Genomic DNA, 22,292 nt, shown 5'->3' with positions numbered 1-22,292 from the left:
AAACAGGGGAATCCATTTTGGGGTGAAAGTCTTCATTCCTATGTACACTCTACAAAAAAAAAACAGTTTTTAAATTGACAAAATTGACAAACAAATGAAAATCGTAATTTTTTCCTTTTGCTTTGCTTAGATTCATTCAAATACTTTGGGGTCAAAATATGCAGTACACCCCTAGATGAATTTGTTAAGGGGTCTAGTTTTTAAAATGGGGTCATTTGTGGGGGTTCTCTATCGTTTTGGACGCTCAATGGCTCTACATGTGGGCAATGGGGACTGGAATTTATTCTGTTGTACCCTGAAATCCAACGGGTGCTCCTTCCATTATAGGCCTAGCTATGTTTCTTTTAAGTAGATTAGGGCCACAATGGGTATGTTTCTGAACACGGGACAAATGGGGGTATCCATTTTGGGGCGAAAGTCTTCATTCCTATGTACACTTTCCAAAAAAAACAGTTTTTAAATTGACACAATTGCCAAACAAAAGAAAATCGTAATTTTTTCCTTCTGCTTGGCTTAGATTCATTCAAAAACTGTGAAGTCAAAAAAGTCATCGTACCCCTAGATGAATTCGTTAAGGGGTCTACTTTTCAAAATGGGGTAACTTGTGGGGGATCTCCATTGTTTTGGTCACTCAAGGGCTCTACAAGTGGGCAATGGGGCCTAAATCTCCTTCAAGCAAAATTTCTGTTCCGAAAGCCACTGCTTGCTCCTTTCATTTTGGGCCCCATTGTGCATCCAGACATATGATTAGGGCCACAATGGGTATGTTTCTGAGCACCGGAGAAACAGGGGTATCCATTTTGGGGTGGAAGTCTTCATTCATATATGTGCGGTACAAAAAAACTGCTTTTAAAATGACAGAATTACCAAAAAAATGAAAATCGTAATTTTTTTCCTTCGGCTTGGCTTAGATTCATTCAAAAACTGTGAAGTCAAAAAAGTCATCGTACCCCTAGATAAATTAGTTAAGGGGTCTACTTTTCAAAATGGGGTCACTTGTGGGCGTTCTCCATCGTTTTGGTCACTCAAGGGCTCTACAAGTGGGCAATGGGGACTAAATCTCCTTTAAGCAAAATTTCTGTTCCGAAAGCCACCGTTTGCTCCTTTCATTTTGGGCCCCATTGTGCATCCAGACATATGATTAGGGCCACAATGGGTATGTTTCTGAGCACGGGAGAAACAGGGGTATCCATTTTGGGGTGCAAGTCTTCATTCATATATGTGCTGTACAAAAAAACTGCTTTTAAAATGACAGAATTACCAAAAAAATGAAAATTGTAATTTTTTTCCTTTGGCTTGGCTTAGATTCATTCAAAAACTGTGAAGTCAAAAAAGTCATCGTACCCCTAGATAAATTCGTTAAGGGGTCTACTTTTCAAAATGGGGTCACTTGTGGGGGTTCTTCATAGTTTTGGTCACTCAATGGCTCTACAAGTGGGCAATGGGGCCTAAATCTCCTTCAAGCAAAATTTCTGTTCCGAAAGCCACCGATTGCTCCTTTCATTTTGGGCCCCATTGTGCATCCAAACGTAAGATTAGGGCCACAATGGGTATGTTTCTGAGCACGGGACAAACAGGGGTATCTATTCTGGGGTGCAAATCCTAATTTTCATGTGTACTATAGAAAAAAGTCCTGTCTTTAAAATGACATATTTGCAAAAATATGAAATTTTTGTTTTTCTCTTCTAAATTGCATTGACTCCTGAAAAAAAACTGTGGGGTTAAAATACTCATGACACCCCTCAGTGAATACGTTAAAGGGTGTAGTTTTTAAAATGGGGTCACTTGTGGGGGTATCTATCATTTTGACTCCTATGAGCCTTTCCAATCTTGGATTGGTGTAGGAAAACAAAGTGTTCCTCAAAATGCTGAAAAGTAATGTTACATTTGTACGTCTCCTAACTGGTTAAAAAAAAAACGAAAGTTTTTCCAATGTGCGCCCAAAATAAAGTAAACGGATGGAAATATAAATCTTAGCAAAAATTTCTATATTATGTTTGCACATATTTGAGATATTGCAGTTGGAAATGTGAAAAAATGACGATTTTTTCAAAATGTTCCCAATTTTGGCGCTTTTAATAAACACAAATTCTATCGGTCATTTTTTTCCACCTAAATGAAGTACAACATGTGGCGATAAAACAATGTCAGAATTGCTTGGATATGCAAAACCTGTTTGGTCTTTTTCCATGCTAAAGTGACACGTGTCAGATTTGCAAAATTTGGCCTGGTCATTAAGGCGTAAACAGGCTTGGTCACTAAGGGGTTAAGAATCTTTCTTAGAACTTTTTATTGTGCCTTTCCTCTGGGAAGTTCTGAAAAAGTTGCTCAAAAAGTTGCTCAAAAATTACTTCACGGCAAACACACCCCTATTTATGCTTGATCGGTGTTGATCAGAAGATTGAATGAAGCTGAGCTTCCATACTAGATGCAGTCGCACATATGGATGAGCCGCTGAGCCTGAATAAGCCGTTAAAATGCAACGTCATTCCAGCAACTGGTGTTGGCTTCTTCATTTTGATAATGGCAAAGGGTTTTTCAATCTTAATTAGAGATGAGCGAACACCAAAATGTTCGGGTGTTCGTTATTCGTAACGAACTTCCCGTGATGCTCGAGGGTTCGTTTCGAACAACGAACCCCATTGAAGTCAATGGGCGACCAGAACATTTTTGTATTTCGCCGATGCTCGCTAAGGTTTTCATGTGTGAAAATCTGGGCAATTCAGGAAAGTGATGGGAATGACACAGTGACGGATAGGGCAGGCGAGGGGCTACATGTTGGGCTGCATCTCAAGTTCACAGGTCCCACTATTAAGCCACAATACCGGCAAGAGTGGGCCCCCCCCCCTCCCAACAACTTTTACTTCTGAAAAGCCCTCATTAGCATGGCATACCTTTGCTAAGCACCACACTACCTCCAACAAAGCACAATCACTGCCTGCATGACACTCCACTGACACTTCTCCTGGGTTACATGCTGACCAACCGCCCCCCCTCCCCCCCACAGCGCACATTAAAGTGTCCCTGGGCAGCCTTCAGCTGCCCTCATGCCACACCACGCTCATGTCTATTTAGAAGTGCGTCTGCCATGACGAGGGACCGCAGGCACACACTGCAGAGGTTGGCACGGCTAGGCAGCGACCCTCTTTAAAAGTGGCGGAGCGATAGCCCACAATGCTGTACAGAAGCAATGAGAAATAGAATCCTGTGCCACCGCCATCAGGAGCTGCACACGTGGGCATAGCAATGGGGAACCTATGTGCCACACACTATTCATTCTGTCAAGGTGTCTGCATGCCCCAGTCAGACCGGGCTTTTTAATTCATAGACACAGGCAGGTACAACTCCCTATTGTGAAGTCCCTGTCGACCCACAGCATGGGTGGCTCCCTGGAACCCACCGGCGGTACACAGAAATATCCCATTGCATTGCCCAACACAGCTGAGGTAGTAATGTCGTGCTTAATGCAGGTGGGCTTCGGCCCACACTGCATGCCCCAGTCAGACTGGGGTTCTTTAGAAGTGTACAGATGTAGTAAAAACTCCGTGTGCACCTACAGCATGGGTGGGTGCCAGGAAGCCACCGGCGGTACATAGAAATATCCCATTGCATTGCCCAACACAGCTGAGGTAGTAATGTTGTGCTTAACCCTTTCCAATCCAATTTGTATATGGTTTTCCTAGGGGGCTTACTCTTTTTCTGCCGTTATACAACGGCGCTATATGCTGGCTAAAGCCAGTACTGCATGAGCTGACACGTAGGATAGGCTCCGACAGCAGAGAGGCTGGCAATATACAGTAAGAGAACCCCGACGGACGTCTACCAACAACGGAGCTGTACAGCCTTAAAACCCTAATGTCTTCACAGGTCACACAGTGGACTGGAAAGGGTTAATGCAGGTGGGTTTCGGCCCACACTGCATGCCCCAGTCAGACTGGGTTTCTTTATAAGTGGAAACAGATGCATTTATAATTCCCTGTGGACCCACTGCCTGGGTGGGTGCCAGGAAGCCAGCGGCGGTACACAGAAATATCCCATTGCATTGCCCAACACAGCTGAGGTAGTAATGTCGTGCGTAATACAGGTGGGCTTCGGCCCACACTGCATGCCCCAGTCAGACTGGGGTTCTTTAGAAGTGTACAGATGTATTAAAAACTCCGTGTGCACCTACAGCATGGGTGGCTCCCTGGAACCCACCGGCGGTACATAAAAATATCCCATTGCATTGCCCAACACAGCTGAGGTAGTAATGTCGTGCGTAATACAGGTGGGCTTCGGCCCACACTGCATGCCCCAGTCAGACTGGGGTTCTTTACAAGTGGACACATGTAGGTTAAACTCCCTGTGGACCCACTGCCTGGGTGGGTGCCAGGAAGCCAGCGGCGGTACACAGAAATATCCCATTGCATTGCCCAACACAGCTGAGGTAACGTCAGCTGTAATGCAGGTGGGTTAAAAATTAATTTGATTACACTGTAGGCGAGGGCCCACAAAAATTGCTGTATCAACAGTACTAATGTACATCCAAAAAATTGGCCATGGCCAGCCAAGAGGGCAGGTGAAACCCATTAATCGCTTTGGTTAATGTGGCTTAAGTGGTAACTAGGCCTGGAGGCAGCCCAGTGTAACGAAAAATTGGTTCAAGTTAAAGTTCCAATGCTTTTAAGCGCATTGAAACTTATAAAAATTGTTCAGAAAAATTATTTGACTGAGCCTTGTGGCCCTAAGAAAAATTGCCCGTTCAGCGTGATTACGTGAGGTTTCAGGAGGAGGAGCAGGAGGAGGAGGAGGAATATTAGACACAGATTGATGAAGCAGAAATGTCCCCGTTTTGGATGGTGAGAGAGAACGTAGCTTCCATCCGCGGGTGCAGCCTACGTATTGCTTACGTATCGCTGCTGTCCGCTGGTGGAGAACAGAAGTCTGGGGAAATCCAGCCTTTGTTCATCTTGATGAGTGTTAGCCTGTCGGCACTGTCGGTTGACAAGCGGCTACGCTTATCTGTGATGATTCCCCCAGCCGCACTAAACACCCTTTCCGACAAGACGCTAGCCTCAGGACAAGCAAGCACCTCCAGGGCATACAGGGCTAGTTCAGGCCACGTGTCCAGCTTCGACACCCAGTAGTTGTAGGGGGCAGAGGCGTCACCAAGGATGGTCGTGCGATCCGCTACGTACTCCCTCACCATCCTTTTACAGTGCTCCCGCCGACTCAGCCGTGACTGGGGAGCGGTGACACAGTCTTGGTGGGGAGCCATAAAGCTGGCCAGGCCCTTAAAGACTGTTGCACTGCCTGGGATGTACATGCTGCTCGATCTACGCACATCCCCTGCTACCTTGCCCTCGGTACTGCGCCTTCTGCCACTAGCGCTGTCGGCTGGGAATTTTACCATCAGCTTGTCCGCAAGGGTCCTGTGGTATAGCAACACTCTCGAACCCCTTTCCTCTTCGGGAATCAGAGTGGGCAGGTTCTCCTTATACCGTGGATCGAGCAGTGTGTACACCCAGTAATCCGTCGTGGCCAGAATGCGTGCAACGCGAGGGTCACGAGAAAGGCATCCTAACATGAAGTCAGCCATGTGTGCCAGGGTACCTGTACGCAACACATGGCTGTCCTCACTAGGAATATCACTTTCAGGATCCTCCTCCTCCTCCTCCTCCTCCTCCTCCTCCTCAGGCCATACACGCTGAAAGGATGACAGGCAATCAGCCGGTGTACCGTCAGCAGCGGCCCAAGCTGTCTCTTCCCCCTCCTCCTCATCCTCCTCATGCTCCTCCTCCTCCTCCTGTACGCGCTGAGAAATAGACAGGAGGGTGCCCTGACTATCCAGCGGCATACTGTCTTCCCCCGCCCCCGTTTCCGAGCGCAAAGCAGCTGCCTTTATGGTTTGCAGGGAATTTCTCAAGATGCATAGCAGAGGAATGGTGACGCTAATGATTGTAGCATCGCCGCTCACCACCTGGGTAGACTCCTCAAAATTACCAAGGACATGGCAGATGTCTGCCAACCAGGCCCACTCTTCTGAAAGGAATTGAGGAGGCTGACTCCCACTGCGCCGCCCATGTTGGAGTTGGTATTCGACTATAGCTCTCCGTTGTTCATAGAGCCTGGCCAACATGTGGAGCGTAGAGTTCCACCGTGTGGGCACGTCGCACAGCAGTCGGTGCACTGGCAGCTTAAAGTGATGTTGCAGGGTGCGCAGGGTGGCAGCGTCCGTGTGGGACTTGCGGAAATGTGCGCAGAGCCGGCGCGCCTTTACGAGCAGGTCTGACAAGCGTGGGTAGCTTTTCAGAAAGCGCTGAACCACCAAATTAAAGACGTGGGCCAGGCATGGCACGTGCGTGAGGCTGCCGAGCTGCAGAGCCGCCACCAGGTTACGGCCGTTGTCACACACGACCATGCCCGGTTGGAGGCTCAGCGGCGCAAGCCAGCGGTCGGTCTGCTCTGTCAGACCCTGCAGCAGTTCGTGGGCCGTGTGCCTCTTATCGCCTAAGCTGAGTAGTTTCAGCACGGCCTGCTGACGCTTGCCCACCGCTGTGCTGCCACACCGCGCGACACCGACTGCTGGCGACATGCTGCTGCTAACACATCTTGATTGCGAGACAGAGGAGGAGGAGGAGGAGGAGGAGGGTGCTTTAGTGGAGGAAGCATACACCTCCGCAGATACCAGCACCGAGCTGGGGCCCGCAATTCTGGGGGTGGGTAGGACGTGAGCGGTCCCAGGCTCTGACTCTGTCCCAGCCTCCACTAAATTCACCCAATGTGCCGTCAGGGAGATGTAGTGGCCCTGCCCGCCTGTGCTTGTCCACGTGTCCGTAGTTAAGTGGACCGTGGCAGTAACCGCGTTGGTGAGGGCGCGTACAATGTTGCGGGAGACGTGGTCGTGCAGGGCTGGGACGGCACATCGGGAAAAGTAGTGGCGACTGGGAACTGAGTAGCGCGGGGCCGCCGCCTCCATGATACTTTTGAAGGACTCCGTTTCCACAACCCTATACGGCAGCATCTCAAGGCTGATGAATTTTGCGATGCGGACGGTTAACGTTTGAGCGTGCGGGTGCGTGGCGGCGTACTTGCGCTTGCGCTCCAACAGTTGCGCAAGCGACGGCTGGACGGTGCGCTGAACTACACTGCTGGATGGGGCCGAGGACAGCGGAGATGAGGGTGTGGGTGCAGGCCATGAGGCGGTAGTGCCTGTGTCCTGAGAGGGGGGTTGCATCTCAGTGGCAGGTTGGGGCACAGGGGGAGAGGCAGGGGTGCAAACCGGAGGCGCTGAACGGCCTTCGTCCCACCTTGTGGGGTGCTTGGCCATCATATGTCTGCGCATGGTGGTGGTGGTGAGGCTGTTGGTGTTGGCTCCCCGGCTGAGCTTTGCGCAACAAAGGTTGCACACCACTGTTCGTCGGTCGTCAGGCGTCTCTGTGAAAAACTGCCAGACCTTAGAGCACCTCGGCCTCTGCAGGGTGGCATGGCGCGAGGGGGCGCTTTGGGAAACACTTGGTGGATTATTCGGTCTGGCCCTGCCTCTACCCCTGCCTCTACCCCTGGCCACCGCACTGCCTCTTGCAACCTGCCCTGCTGATGCCCTTGACTCCCCCTCTGAAGACCTGTCCTCCTGAGTAAGCGTTGCACACCAGGTGGGGTCAGTCACCTCATCGTCCTGCTGCTCTTCCTCCGAATCCTCTGTGCGCTGCTCCCTCGGACTTACTGCCCTTACTACTACCTCACTGCAAGACAACTGTGTATGATCGTCATCGTCCTCCTCACCCACAGAAAGTTGTTGAGACAGTTGGCGGAAGTCCCCAGCCTCATCCCCCGGACCCCGGGAACTTTCGAATGGTTGGGCATCAGTCACGATAAACTCCTCTGGTGGGAGAGGAACCGCTGCTGCCCAATCTGAGCAGGGGCCCGAGAACAGTTCCTGGGAGTGTTCCCGCTCCTGAGCAGGTGTCATTGTAGTGGAGTGAGGAGGCTGGGAGGAAGGAGGAGCAGCAGACAGAGGATTCGGATTTGCAGCAGTGGACGGCGCAGAACTGCGTGTTGACGATAGGTTGCTCGAAGCACTTTCTGCCATCCAGGACAGGACCTGCTCACACTGCTCATTTTCTAATAACCGTCTCCCGCGTGGACCCATTAATTGGGCGATGAATGTGGGGACGCCAGAAACGTGCCTCTCTCCTAATCGCGCAGCAGTCGGCTGCGACACACCGGGATCAGGAGCTCGGCCTGTGCCCACACCCTGACTTGGCCCTCCGCGTCCTCGGCCGCGTCCACGTCCTCTAGGCCTACCCCTACCCCTCAGCATGCTGTATTACCAGTGATTTGATTTCACAGGCAGGAAATAAATTGGCGCAAGACTGCAGGCCAAATATAATTTTTGCCCTTTTTGGAAAACGAAAGGCCCCACTGCCTCTAGTGAATGAATAATCTAAGTTTAATAACTGTGCTGTGTCCCTGCTTATGTGTCACAGAACGTGAGGGTAGCAGAGTTATTATAACTCTGGCAGAGCAGGAATTTTTTTTCCCAATTAAGGAAAGCAAATGGCGAAGCCAGCAGTAAAGCGTAGCTGGGTGCGTATGATTTAGCAATGTTTTTCACGCAGCTCACACGTGTCCACAGGCGTTAGGACGGACAGAGGCTGGACAAATAGATTTGTTTTCACTTTTTTCCCACCAAAAGGCAGCACTGCGTATATTCAATGAACATGAGAAGTTTAATAACTGTGCTGTGTCCCTGCTTATGTGTCACAGAACGTGAGGGTAGCAGAGTTATTATAACTCTGGCAGAGCAGGAATTTTTTTTCCCAATTAAGGAAAGCAAATGGCGAAGCCAGCAGTAAAGCGTAGCTGGGTGCGTATGATTTAGCAATGTTTTTCACGCAGCTCACACGTGTCCACCGCCCGTAAGGACGGACACAGGCTGGACAAATAGATTTGTTTTCAGTTTTTTCCCACCAAAAGGCAGCACTGCGTATATTCAATGAACATGAGAAGTTTAATAACTGTGCTGTGTCCCTGCTTATGTGTCACAGAACGTGAGGGTAGCAGAGTTATTATAACTCTGGCAGAGCAGGAATTTTTTTTCCCAATTAAGGAAAGCAAATGGCGAAGCCAGCAGTAAAGCGTAGCTGGGTGCGTATGATTTAGCAATGTTTTTCACGCAGCTCACACGTGTCCACAGGCGTTAGGACGGACAGAGGCTGGACAAATAGATTTGTTTTCAGTTTTTTCCCACCAAAAGGCAGCACTGCGTATATTCTATGAACATGAGAAGTTTAATAACTGTGCTGTGTCCCTGCTTATGTGTCACAGAACGTGAGGGTAGCAGAGTTATTATAACTCTGGCAGAGCAGGAATTTTTTTTCCCAATTAAGGAAAGCAAATGGCGAAGCCAGCAGTAAAGCGTAGCTGGGTGCGTATGATTTAGCAATGTTTTTCACGCAGCTCACACGTGTCCACCGCCCGTAAGGACGGACACAGGCTGGACAAATAGATTTGTTTCCACTTGTTTTTCCACCAAAAGGCAGCACTGCGTATATTCTATGAATAATAACTGTGTTGTGGCCCTGCCTATACAATTCTTTCCCTGCAGTATCAATGGAGGGTGGAATGCTCTGCAGAGGCGATTTTGAGAAGCCCCAAAAAAATGCAGCACAGCTAACAGCAGCCTGAACAGTACTGCACACGGATAAATATGGCCCTAGAAAGGACCGTTGAGGTTCTTGAAGGCTACACTCACTCCTAACACTCTCCCTGCCTATGCAGCACTTCTGTCCCTAATGCCAGGTGCAACGCTCTGCAGAGCCGATTTTGAGAAAAAAAAATGCCACTGCTAACAGCAGCCAACACACAGCTATCAGTGGCCCTAATAAGGACCTTTGGGGGGTCTTGAAGCCTACACTAACTACCAATTCTTTCCCTACAGCAGCTCCGGTATAAACAGCACTGTCCCTCATCTAACTCACACCGCATCTGAGGCGAGCCGCGGGAGGGGCCGGCTTTTATATTAGGCGAACACCTGATCTCGCCAGCCACTCACAGCAGGGGGGTGGTATAGGGCTTAAACGTTGCAGGGGGAAGTTGTAATGCCTTCCCTGTCTTTCAATTGGCCAGAAAAGCGCGCTAACGTCTCAGGGAAGGAAGTGAAAGTAACCAGAACACCGCATGGTGTTCGTTACGAATAACGAACATCCCGAACACCCTAATATTCGCACGAATATCAAGCTCGGACGAACGCGTTCGCTCATCTCTAATCTTAATGCTTGATAAAGGGCGCACAGTTTATGGCCCTGAAATGCGTTGCATTAACTCCCCTGTACTATATGGATGTGTTTTTATATTTTATCATTTAAAGGGGTTTTGTCTCCTTACCACATCTTCTCCTAGCTGAGCTTCTGCAGTGCCCCAGGGTCACCTCACTGCATACTGGCCGTCTTGTTATTAAGGCTACATTCCTTCCGGCCGGGTAAGTGAAGGTCACATCCCTGTACTGTAGTATTCATTGCCTAGGAAGGAATTGTAATCTATTTCAGAGTCAGCTCGCATGAGCAATCTCTGAAGCAGATAGGCACTCCCCCTGCTGGCCTGTGAGCTGTGACATAACCTACATTGCATGGCAGGCAGAAGACTGCCAACCAATGTACGTAACCTCACAGGAAGGAGAAGAATCAGGCAGCTGAAGGTGAAGTGACCCCCCTGGACTGCAGGAGACAGGAGAAGATGGCAGAGGTGAAGATCTGATAAGTAGACTGACGGGGGAGGAATAGGTAAGTATAGAATTTTTCTTTTTTAATGACAGAACCCCTTTAACTGTTTTTATACATATATACTTTTTGTTTATTTTATTTTAGCCCTAATACTAGTATTTTTTATGAAATCTGACAAATCGACTATTGTTATTTATCCTCAATAAACCCTATCATCACTGAACTCTCTATACTGAGTATTCCAGCTTTTGGACCACCCTCATGGATCACTGTATTTCTGAATTGAGGGAACTGATGGAGGTCCATTCAGGACCTACTCACCTCCCTGGTAGAGCAAGTCTTCTATTTTATTCTTCCCCTTACTGGTTATGCATGAAGATTGTCCTTGAACGCTTTCTGCCATTTTCCTTTTTTCCCCGAACTTCATTTTGATAATCGTCAGGGGTCCCAGGGCTTGAATGTCCTCCAATTAGAGATGAGCGAGTCTACTCGGATAAAGCAGTTACTCGAACAAGCATCGCTCTTCTCGAGTAACTGCTTAGTGATCCTAGCAAGCTCTGGTGGGCTGTGGGGGGGGGGGGGGGGAGTTGAGTGGAGCAGGGGGAAGAGCGAGAGAGATCTCTCTCACTCGGATCACTAGGCAGTTACTCAAGTAAAGCGCTGCTCGCTCGAGTAACTGCTTTATCCGAGTAGGCTCGCTTATCTCTACCTCCAATTAAACATCCTTGGCTTTTCTATAAATATTTAGTCTTAAAAATTTGTTTTGAATCACTAGTGGGAATTTCAGAAGGAAAGTTTGGAGAGGGCTTTATACAGAGTCCTTGCTATTCTCCTTCTGATTAGTTGTATTGTATATTTTTAACACATTTCTACATCATTTTGACCAGAAAATGGTTAAGTAATATTTTATTGGTATTTTTATCTACCCAGCAAGTAAACATTTGGATGTAAATTTAACCTCTGCTTTAGTACAAAAGTAAAGCTATAACACAAAATGTCACCTACATCCAATCTGCTGTGATTTAACGTGCGCATTCCCAATCTTCTGTCCTTTTTTCATTTGATATTAAATACGGAGATTGTGTGGGAGGACAGGTACACTTTAGTGTGATTGGCCTGGCTCTTACTTTTTAACATAAAAACAATATCAAGTCTCATCACAGGAAAGGCAATGTTTGTTGTAGGATAACTTTACAAGATATATATATACATATATCATTAACACACACATATGAATATATATTTTTATATCTATATATGAATATATTTATATATATATATATATATATATATATATAATGTGTGTATATATTTATATATATATATATATATATATATAGTATGTGTGTGTGTGTGTATATATATATATATATATATATATATATAAATATAAATATATATATAGTATGTGTGTCTATATATATATATATATATATATTATGTGTGTCTGTCTATGTATATATATATATATATATAAATAATTATTTCTAGTGTATTATGTACATGGCTTAGGAAGGGTTAAAGCGTAGCCTCAGTGATCCACTTAAAAACCCATTGTATATCTTAGCGCCTAAATTCAAGTTTTTAATATAGAATTAAAAATGAGTGATCTATGCTGTTTTATTAGCGTCATTCACCTACAGGCTGTGCTATGTATTTTAATATGAGACAGAAGAGGAGAATTATTGCAGCCCTTTACTTCCTGCCTGCTGAGAGAAATAGAAAGAACCTGCAGTAAAGATACAGAGTGGATGGATAGCTAAAATGCCTTAAATAATCTTGTCTGTACAGGAAATAACAAGCCGTCTTTGTAGATAGACGTTTTGGGAGGATAAAGTTTCTCCTTGAGGAGAGTGCAAAGTTGGCCTAGGGAGTCTTATATAGACCATGCAATGCTCCATGGGAAAAAAACTTTACAAATAAGGGCGCCCACCCACTGGCGTTTGCGATTTTCGTGCGTGAAAAACGCTGCGTTTTTCCCGCGTTTTTTGCCGCGTTTTCGCGGCTTTTCCATTAATTTCCATTGACTTTCATGGGTGCATTAGGAGAAAAATAAGGACACATATGCAACTGACAGTTCCTATGTTAAAAAACGCAACGCAACGCAAAACGCCAGTGGACAGGAGTACATTCAATTCTAATTGCTCTGCAGGAAAAACGCAAAACGCAAAGAAAAAAAAGCCAGTGGGTGGGCGCCCTTAGGGATAGAAAAGTAGCTCTACGGCACCACGTATTACAGCAAAGCCCTGTGTGAGACGGATTACTGGAAAGCAGAAGGCTGGTAAGTAGTGATAAGCGAGCATACTCGCTAAGGGCAATTGCTCGAGCGAGCATTGCCCTTAGCGAGTACCTGCCCGCTCGAGACAAAAGGTTCGGGTGCCAGTGGTGGGCAGGAAGCTGTGGGGGAGAGCGGGTAGGAACGGAGGGGAGATCTCCCCCCTACTGACTGCCGCTACTCACCGCTCCCCCGCGCCGGCATCCGAACCTTTTGTCTCGAGCGGGCAGGTACTCGCTAAGGCCAATGCTCGCTCGAGCAATTGCCCTTAGCAAGTATACTCGCTCATCTCTACTGGTAAGTCTAACTTGAACTAACAGGCCTGTACACAAAGTGGCCAGGATCGGACTGTAGCTCCACTGTATCTGTAACTCAGCAGGCAATCATAACTGCAAGGAGGAAGAAGGAGGGGACTGCAACACAATCTAAGAGGAAAACTGCACAAAGGTATTGCACTGTAAATTATTTGTCACTAGAGGTGAAGTTGTAATTAGCTCATTGTAGTTCTGTAGCCCATACCACAGGAACCAAGTTTGTAAAAAAGACATAAATGCAACGGGTTTTTCGAAAGATTCAACTAATGGAAGTATCTGTGAAAGTTGTAATGGCCGAGTAAACAGAACATCTGTTTGAAATCTGATAATACTGTCCTCTCTTTTACATTAGGGATTCCACCAGTCATAGTCTTTATATGGAGTAAGTCATAGCATTCTATGCTATGGAATACCAACAGAGACACATAAACTGGGCTCCACACTCCGTGCAATTGTCCAACTAGCAGCTGTTTGGAGGAAAATAATGGGAGAACTGTGACTGAACAGATGTGAATGGAAGACTTTCAAGTCTCTGAGCAAATAGGACGGACACATTTCATCAAGATACAGTCTGAAATGCAATTTAGGTAATATATTAACCTATCTATATTATTATGCACTATGTAACCATGTCTGATAGAAATAATAGTTACATGGATTGGGAAGAGATACAAGTCCATCAAATTCAACCTTTTTAAAAAAAATCAATTATACATAATTTTTTGCTAGATTAATTATAACTAGTGATGAGCGAGCATACTCGCTAAGGGCAATTGCTCAAGCGAGCATTGCCCTTAGCGAGTACCTGCCCGCTCGAGAGAAAAGGTTCGGCTGCCGGCGGCGGGCAGGGAGCTGCGGGGGAGAGCGGGGAGGAATGGAGGGGAGACCTCTCTCTCTCCCTCTCTCCCCCCTGCTGACTGCCGCAACTCACCGCTCCCCCGCGCCGGCACCCGAACCTTTTCTCTTGAGCGGGCAGGTACTGGCTAAGGGCAATGCTCGCTTGAGCAATTGCCCTTAGCGAGTATACTCGCTCATCTCTAATTGTAAGCCCTGAATGCAGTTTATCAGATATAGTAAGCATGTAGCCCTTGTTTGAATGCGGTCATTGTCTCTGCCATTACTACTTCTTGGGGGTCGTGCATTTAACCCTTTCCAATCCACTGTGTGACGTCTTCCTACATTCTGATTGAAGTTTGTACAGCTCCAATGTCAAAAGACCTCCGACAGGGTATTTTTACCATCTATTGCCAGCCACTCCGCTGTCGGAGCCTCTCTGTCACACACGAGCAGATGGCACCGTTGTATAACAGCAAAAAGAGAAAGCCTTTTAGGAAACCCTGAATCCAAAATTGGATTGGAAAGGGTTAATAATTTGACAGCTCTACCTGTAAAGAAACCTTTCCTATTAGGAGATGGTTGAGATTAACAGCCTTCAACCATGAACTACAGTCCCTTAACAAGTGTATGTCTGAATTGGACATTACTACTATGTATTAAACTTAAGTAGTTTCAGTAAAGTTAGAGGGGTTGTGTAATTGTAAAATATTGATGGCCTATCCTCAGGACATGCCATTGATCTTAGATGCTGCCTGGTATGCTCATTGTTCATCTGTTCACCAAGCTGATGGGCTCATGCACTGAGCTTATTTTTGCAGGAAGCAGAATGCTCCATCCCCACTGCAGTGGCCAAGCTTGGTACTGGAAGCAAAGTTTCTATTCACTCCAATGGCAACTTTGATGTATTACCAAATCTGGCCACTGCAGTGGGAACAGAGCTGCCTGCTTCCTGCAGAACTCAACTCAGTGCATGTGCGCATAGTCTTGGTAACCAGCTGAACAATGAGGACCCCAGGCAACAGACGCCCAATGATCTACTAATGATGGCTTGTCGTGAGGATAGGCCATTTGTATATGGTTAGAGGAGGGCAGTGGGGTTGCATTGTTCTCTGATTGTGGACACGAGAGCACATTGCCACACGGGCTCCATTTAGAGCACAGTCATAGACTATACTTTTGAGCTGCTGTGTGTGCCTCTTTAAATTGGGACATATTTAGCAGCAGAATGCAGAACTGTCAGGTGTGTCTATGATACGTTACACTGGACTGATGGAAAGCTGCAGCATCAACCAGCATGATCTGTGAGAGTGGAGTTAGGTCTTGTGAGTGAACCACGCTGGAGCTGTTGATCCTAAGATCCTGTTGGGTCCGCCGCTCTGTCTTCTTGACCCACGCTGGCTGTGGAATTCTGCCATTATTAGCATAGACTGTGCCAGTGCCACCCAAAGGTGTCTTTCCAAGTTCAGTTAATATGAGTTGTCCCATGAGTTAACAGAGACTGGAAACTGATGAGCTGTAGGTGCCTCTAAGAGAGACTGTAACCAATATGTTATGTGCCGATTTTGAGAGACTTTTTTGTTGGAGGTAATAATTGCCAAGCTCTGTACCAAATTGTGCCTAAAACTGCCAAGCTTTGCGCCCCCTATTGGAATAAAGATATTTCAAAGTTACCGCTTCATGGTAACTTTGCTCTATAATTTTTAAGCATTTACAAATTGTATAGTGCCGTTATTAGATTACTTTGTGTATGGAGATGTTATTTGTACATATATATGTATGGGAATGTTATACTACGCTGTTATCGTTCTGCGCCTGTGCTATTTGCGCAGCCTGGCAGTCAATAGACTGAAATGGGCTATGCAGATAGCATAAGACAACAAACAAATGTTCAACAGGCCAATCAGACATCACCGGAATACCTAACATTCGTTTAACGAAGAATATATCTATATTTACGTAGCATCGTGTGGCATGGCTATTTAGGCACTATATTGTATTTTTTCAGTGGCCACTATGTGGCATTATTATTTAGTCACCAACCTTTATGCTGCTGGTAATCTGGCATGAATGATATAGTTATTTGTATCCTGTATGATAAGTACACCATTGCACCAAGAGAAGGTACCAAGTAGGGCACTGTCCAACTTTAAGGGGTTCTACCAGAATTCTAAGTTACCCCTTATCCACAGGATAGAGGATAACTTGCTGATCAGTGGGGGTCCCATCACGTAGACCCCCACTGATCCTAAAAATATGAGGGTCCCATGTCCCCCTCTACCTGACATTGCAGGAGTGCTTCTCAATACTCCATGCATTTTAATGGGGCTGACGGAAATACCCAAGTGGTTCTGCTCGGTTATCTCCGCAGTGCCATTGAAAATGAATGGGGCAGCAGCTCCATTCATTTTTCTCCTCACTGTGGAGGATGCAGTGAGCCTGCTGGGAGGAAGACAGCGGAAGCGGGACTTCCCTTCTTGGTCTCAGCACTGTGATCCCCACCTATAAGCAAGTTATCCCCTTTCCTGCAGATAGGGGATAACTTGTAATTCTGGTACAAACCCTTTAAGACTAGCCCTGCCTTTCATCGCCTACCTCTGACCCCATTGCCCTCTGTGTCTTGCCTTTCCCTGTACCACTGGTCTTTTTGGCATGTTGTGGTTGGGCTATTCGATTTGAGAAGTTCCACATCTGTGTCAAGGTTTGGAAATGTGGTGCAGAACTCTTTGAAGATTCTTCCATATTTTCACTTATCTTCGAGTTTTCATGTTATGCACTTGCACTTTATATTCCATGTCTAGTGTTCTCTCCTACATACAAGATATTTGTGCTCCGGGTTTCCCCTTTGTAACCTTCAGCTGTCATGTGTTTCAATATGTGTTTACTAGTAAAGGAATAAAAAGAGAATTGGGGAAAAAAATCTGCATGAAGAATGACTAGACGTTAGATTGTATCTGTACAGCAAGCATTGTATCTCACAGATTCACCTCTTCTTTTTGCACTTCTTAACTTTCTCTTACGAAGACATTCAATACACTGGTTGTCAAAATCAATCACTATTCCCGCTTTTTATTCTGAGTATTATTATTTTTTCACAATTATAACAAGTGCACTCATCTGCCAGCTCATTATAAATACAGCGGATCAAACATGTCCCCAGGAGATTTCCTTGTTGTTCTAATTCTGGCATGAGGCTCCAAAATGTTTTGTTGGCACAGCCGAGTCTGTACGTCAGCCATCAGTAAACTCAGCTGGTCTTCTGCTTATATCTGTGATGCTGTCATCACAATCACCTGTGACTGCTGTGCCTGGCTGGGTTTCACAACACACTAATACTCCATATTGGAAAGCTGGATGCTACTGTTTGTTATGGAGCATTCTTGATCAAAGAACTGTGTACAGGGGTCCATTATCATAGCCGCTTTCCTAAAGTTTTCTAAACATAGTTGTGCTGCCGGAGGCAGGTCATCTGATTCATAGCTTGGAAATTTCGTAGGTGACTCATAGTCAAACAAAGAGCACTTTTTAAACTTTCAAACTTGTATGCTGTACGAAACAAATGAACTTTCCTTACAAATCTCTTTAAGTGCTGAAAGGGCATCAGGATCTTATTATTCTGTGCCTCGTCTCTGATAATGGTCCTTCAAATACAGAAACATAGACTTTCATGGGAGATAAAGAAAACCAATTGGCTCAACTAGACTGTGAATTTACTCCTACAGTTCTTCGCCCCTCATACTTGGCTGAGTTTCACATTAGCTGTAGTCTTATAAATAAATATATCTCAAGTGTTCTAGAATTCCTCACAAGCAGTTGGAGAAGACCTTACAACATTTGCTTAGAGACGTGCATGTTTTTATAAACCAGTATCAACTTTTATTTGGCCGCCTGATAATACATTAGGGTTGAACTGTCAATCACATTAAAACCACAGTAGAACATAATGAGCGTCTGAGTGTGAGATTATGGCTACCAGACATCGTTATGACCAAAAAAGTGCTGACTTTTCTTGGCAATTTCTTTGAAAGACAGCTAAAAAAAAATAAGAACCACCAGATCTGCTGAGCCAAACCCTCTAGTTTTACAACTGGCACCAAGTAAAATGGAAAGTAGGTATCAAATCTTTCAATGAGTTTCATAGGGAGGAACTCCTGTTAGCAAACTCGTAAAGACACAGACAAGCATGGGGAGAACATGAAAACTATCCAAGATGCAAGTGCTACAAGATAGCAATGGTAACTACTCAGGGAAAGCACCCAAGTAGGGATGGCTTAACCTTCTGCCCTGTTTTGACTAAGTATGTAATCTAATTCCCATGAAGGCATCATGAGAGAAAGGCTTCAAGATGTCACTGGTGGTACATCATTCTGGACAAAACCATAGAATACAATGAATGAATGATCACTGCATTGGGAACAGCTGACACATGACATCTGGTGATTGCGTCAAGATCTACTCTCAGATAATATGATGACCTCTCCTCTGTGTAGCAGAAGGTAACATTTGTTAGTTGCGGGTAAACTTGGTGAATTGAGTGACTTTGATCATGGGCAGATTGTTGGTGCCTGGTGGTGTGGTGGCATTTTTTCTGAAATAGTCACACTTGTTGGCTGTTCACGAGCAACAGTATCAAGAGAGCACTAAGACTCGCTTGACCATGGACAAACATGTGATAGAATATTCCACAACAGCACACCATGTTTGATTGGTTCTAGAGGTAATCATCATGTGCTATGTCTAGTATCTTAATAACAATGTGCCACAGTGGACTAACATGACCCAGCAGTATAATAGTGGGGAAGTTAGACAAATGCAATGACTATGCAGCATACATTGCGTTGACTGGGCTTTGATAGCCAAAGACCAACTGGAGTGCCCCTAATAACTCTGTGTCATCAACAATAATACCTTGCATGCACCCCGGGAAAGATGTTAATGGACATTGGATACTTGACAGAATGTCATCTAGAGTGACAAGGCTTGTTTCTTCCTGAACCATATGGTTGGTTGGGTCTGCACCTTGCATAAATAGAAAGATGCCATATCCCATGGGTATATCATTGGGATTCAACTGGTTGTGGTGGTGTTAGGGTCTGAGGTGTGTTCTCCTGGCATGGCCTAAGACTGTTTGTCATCATACAACAATCCTTGAATGCTAAGTGCTAAAGGGACCTGTTAGATGACCATCTACACCCATATCTTCAGGAAGCTTTCCCCAACCATAGTACAGTCTTTAAACCAGACAATGCTCCTTGTTGTGCAGCTTGGATCACTAAGGGATGATAGGAGGAACACGGCAATGAATTTTTCATTCTGCCTTGGACCCCAAACTCACAGAGCTGTAACCATATGTTTGACATGTACTGCAAGGAGCTATGAGATCTGTGCCCAATTTTCCGCAAAATGTGTACCAACTGACAGAGCTGATGCAGTGGACCAAATGGAATACATAGGATGTTTGCCTCCTTGTGGAATCTGTTACCTGATTGTTGAAAGCCATGATTGCACAAAAAGGAGGATCAACCCGTTATGCAGTGATCGTTCAGTGTGGAATAGGGCAGCCCTCAAAATGTATTTTTTGATTGCCAACAGCAGTATCATGTATGGGTGGGGACTAGTGAAATATCTACAGTACATATTACACTGCTGTTGAACTCTCCTAGATGTGAATTAAGTCGTGAATGCCATTCTTCTATTTCCAACAAGGATATACATACCATTGAGGCAGAGCATGTGACTACTATTGGGCTCTTTGAGCGAAGGGGGTTTAGTTCTGGTTGATCTCAACCTCTTCCATATTAGATGGCAAGAACCTGTACAAGATTGCTCTATAGAAAAGGACTGCAGTGTTGGCAAACAGGGGGCTGTTGAAAAAAAACTACATTTCACAACGTGTATGAGATAAGCAGAGCTTCTGACCTAACTTTTTCCTAATTGTCACATTGGGTCATTGTATTAGACCAGCCTCTAGAAAGAAGAAATAAAACTACATATGTATCACAGAATCTTTTGGAACAGTCCAGCTCGGTTACATCCAAATTTATTTAGTAAGAAATACAGCTCTCCCCTTCATTCATTCTTTCCCTCTTGCTGTACATAATTAACTCTCTCAATTATAATTTTATTGGTGACTCGCAGAGGTACTGGAACACTTGTTTGCAGCCAATGACTCAGAATCAATGTTTGGCTAATAGCAAAATGTTGACAGTAAGGTCCCTGGGATCAGGATATGAGAGAAAATGAAATTCTCTAGTTTCATTATGAATTTATCAGCTACAGCAGAACTGAACCAAAGACCCCTTTTTATTCTAATATTTCCTAACTTTGGTTCATGATGAAAACATCATATAAATTAGCAGTAGACAGGTTATATTTCATATATGTAGTCTTTATTGTAGATAGTTTTGATCTCTCTATACAGATTTGATATAAATATACGGTTAATATATATATAGTATTATATAGTATATTATATACATATTCATGTATTTTATGCATAGGCATATGGGTCCATTCTATGTAGGTAAAGTCAATGTTATTGAGTCAAACAAGCAGCAGAATGCAGGAGGTATAGCTATAGCATCTAAAGGCGTGTTTATGAGTCCCCTATTGATTAATGAACTGCTACCATACCTGCATGTGCAAAGCTAATCCCATTGCCTGATCTGGAATAAAGGAATACATATGGAGACAATTGAAATTAATGGAGTAAATTGAATTAATCAGGTTAAAGTGAACATAATAAACAGATGTTCATGCAATCTCAGGTAACTGTGAAAGGTATAATTTTAATATCGTGTAACTCATACATGAGTACAAAAACCATTGTGATGGGACCACAATAGGATGCAACCTAGAAATACCCAAACATGAAATTGTGATTAGACCTCAGCCTCAGATAGTATGAAACCAGCGTGTTCTTTACTGCTAATGGAGAAACAATACTGGGAGCCCAGTGTCGCTCTCCAATGAATTTCGACAGGCAGTGGGATAAGATTTATCCAACTTCTCTTTTTATTGTGTCAATTAAAACAAGCAGATATGCGATTCGGGGTAGGCCCCTTCATCAGTCAACTGGGTTAAACATAACTCTTGGGGCTGAAGAATAAACCCAAAAGCGCTGGGGTTACCAGAAGGCGCTGCGAGCCTACTAGAGAACACCAGGAGAAGTGGTCTTGAGTTCTTTTACTGCTGACCACTCCAAGCATCATTGATGTTTCTAACAAATTAGCTCGCTTTATGTGGCCAAAGTTTGAGAGTCTGTTTCGGGATTTTGCCCTCCAATGAAAACTTTGGCTTGATGTGGTCTACGGCTGCTTTGTTCGTGATCTTGGGAGTCCAAGGAATTCGTAGGAGTTTCTTCCAGCACCAAAGTTCGAAGTCATCAATCTTCCTCCGGTCCATTTTCTTCAGTGTCCAACTTTGGCAGCCATCAGTTGTGATTAGGAAGATGATTGCGTTGACTATTTGAAATATTGTTGCAATGCTTATGTCTTTGCTTTTCCAGATCTTATCCATACTTAACATTACGCTGTGATCTATCATGATTTGTCCTTTTATTTTAGCTCCTGATTCTCCACTGCGGTTGATTTTCGATCCAAGGAAGATGAAGTCTTGAACGGCTTCGATTATATATCTGTACATCATGTCAATTTATAGATTCACTTAACACTTATTGCAAAGGATAGTGCTAATAATCCTGCTCAGTAATAAGGCAGTTTTCCATATGATAATACAATAACAACATAAAGCAATGCAAATTCCGATTGTCAAAGTAAGCACTGCCAGATCAGCTGGAGGATTTGCCTCTGGTGTTATCATATAAAGTACGCAGCCCATTCTTGCATTTTCAAAACTTCGCCAGAGAAATGGGGAGTGGGTGGACAGTTGACAATGCAATTGGTCCTGTTGTAGCAAAATATTTTCAATCCAATGCAATAATATAAAGCAATAAAAAATCACTCTCACAGCATCTTGTCAAGCGCTACTTGCTTGACGGAGGCTGAATAAAAGTATATTTTAATAAAAACAGTGCATCTAGTAAATGAGTTTTTGAATTATTTGTTTTCTGTAGCACATAGACACTCTATGGCGAGTAGTAGAATATTATTTTATTGGTCTTGCTAACGCTATGTGCCTTTATTGAAGAAGAGTCTTGAATGAAGA

The 22,292-nt window shown here is 44.9% G+C and overlaps 1 long non-coding RNA gene across 1 annotated transcript in view; it reads left to right on the top strand.

Annotated features, from left to right (window-relative positions):
- Positions 1-22,077, top strand: part of LOC136581609 (uncharacterized) — a 42,201-nt gene extending 20,124 nt beyond the window's left edge. The window contains exons 2-3 of the long non-coding RNA XR_010787072.1: positions 13,645-13,879; positions 21,692-22,077. This is a non-coding gene — a long non-coding RNA (uncharacterized lncRNA). The remainder of the gene's footprint in view (positions 1-13,644; positions 13,880-21,691) is intronic.
- The last annotated feature ends 215 nt before the right edge of the window (positions 22,078-22,292 follow it).

The sequence above is a fragment of the Eleutherodactylus coqui genome, chromosome 11 (assembly GCF_035609145.1).
Source record: "Eleutherodactylus coqui strain aEleCoq1 chromosome 11, aEleCoq1.hap1, whole genome shotgun sequence".
NCBI lineage: Eukaryota > Metazoa > Chordata > Amphibia > Anura > Eleutherodactylidae > Eleutherodactylus > Eleutherodactylus coqui.
Note: the sequence above shows the minus strand (reverse complement) of the source record. Positions and strands in the feature narration are given on the sequence as shown.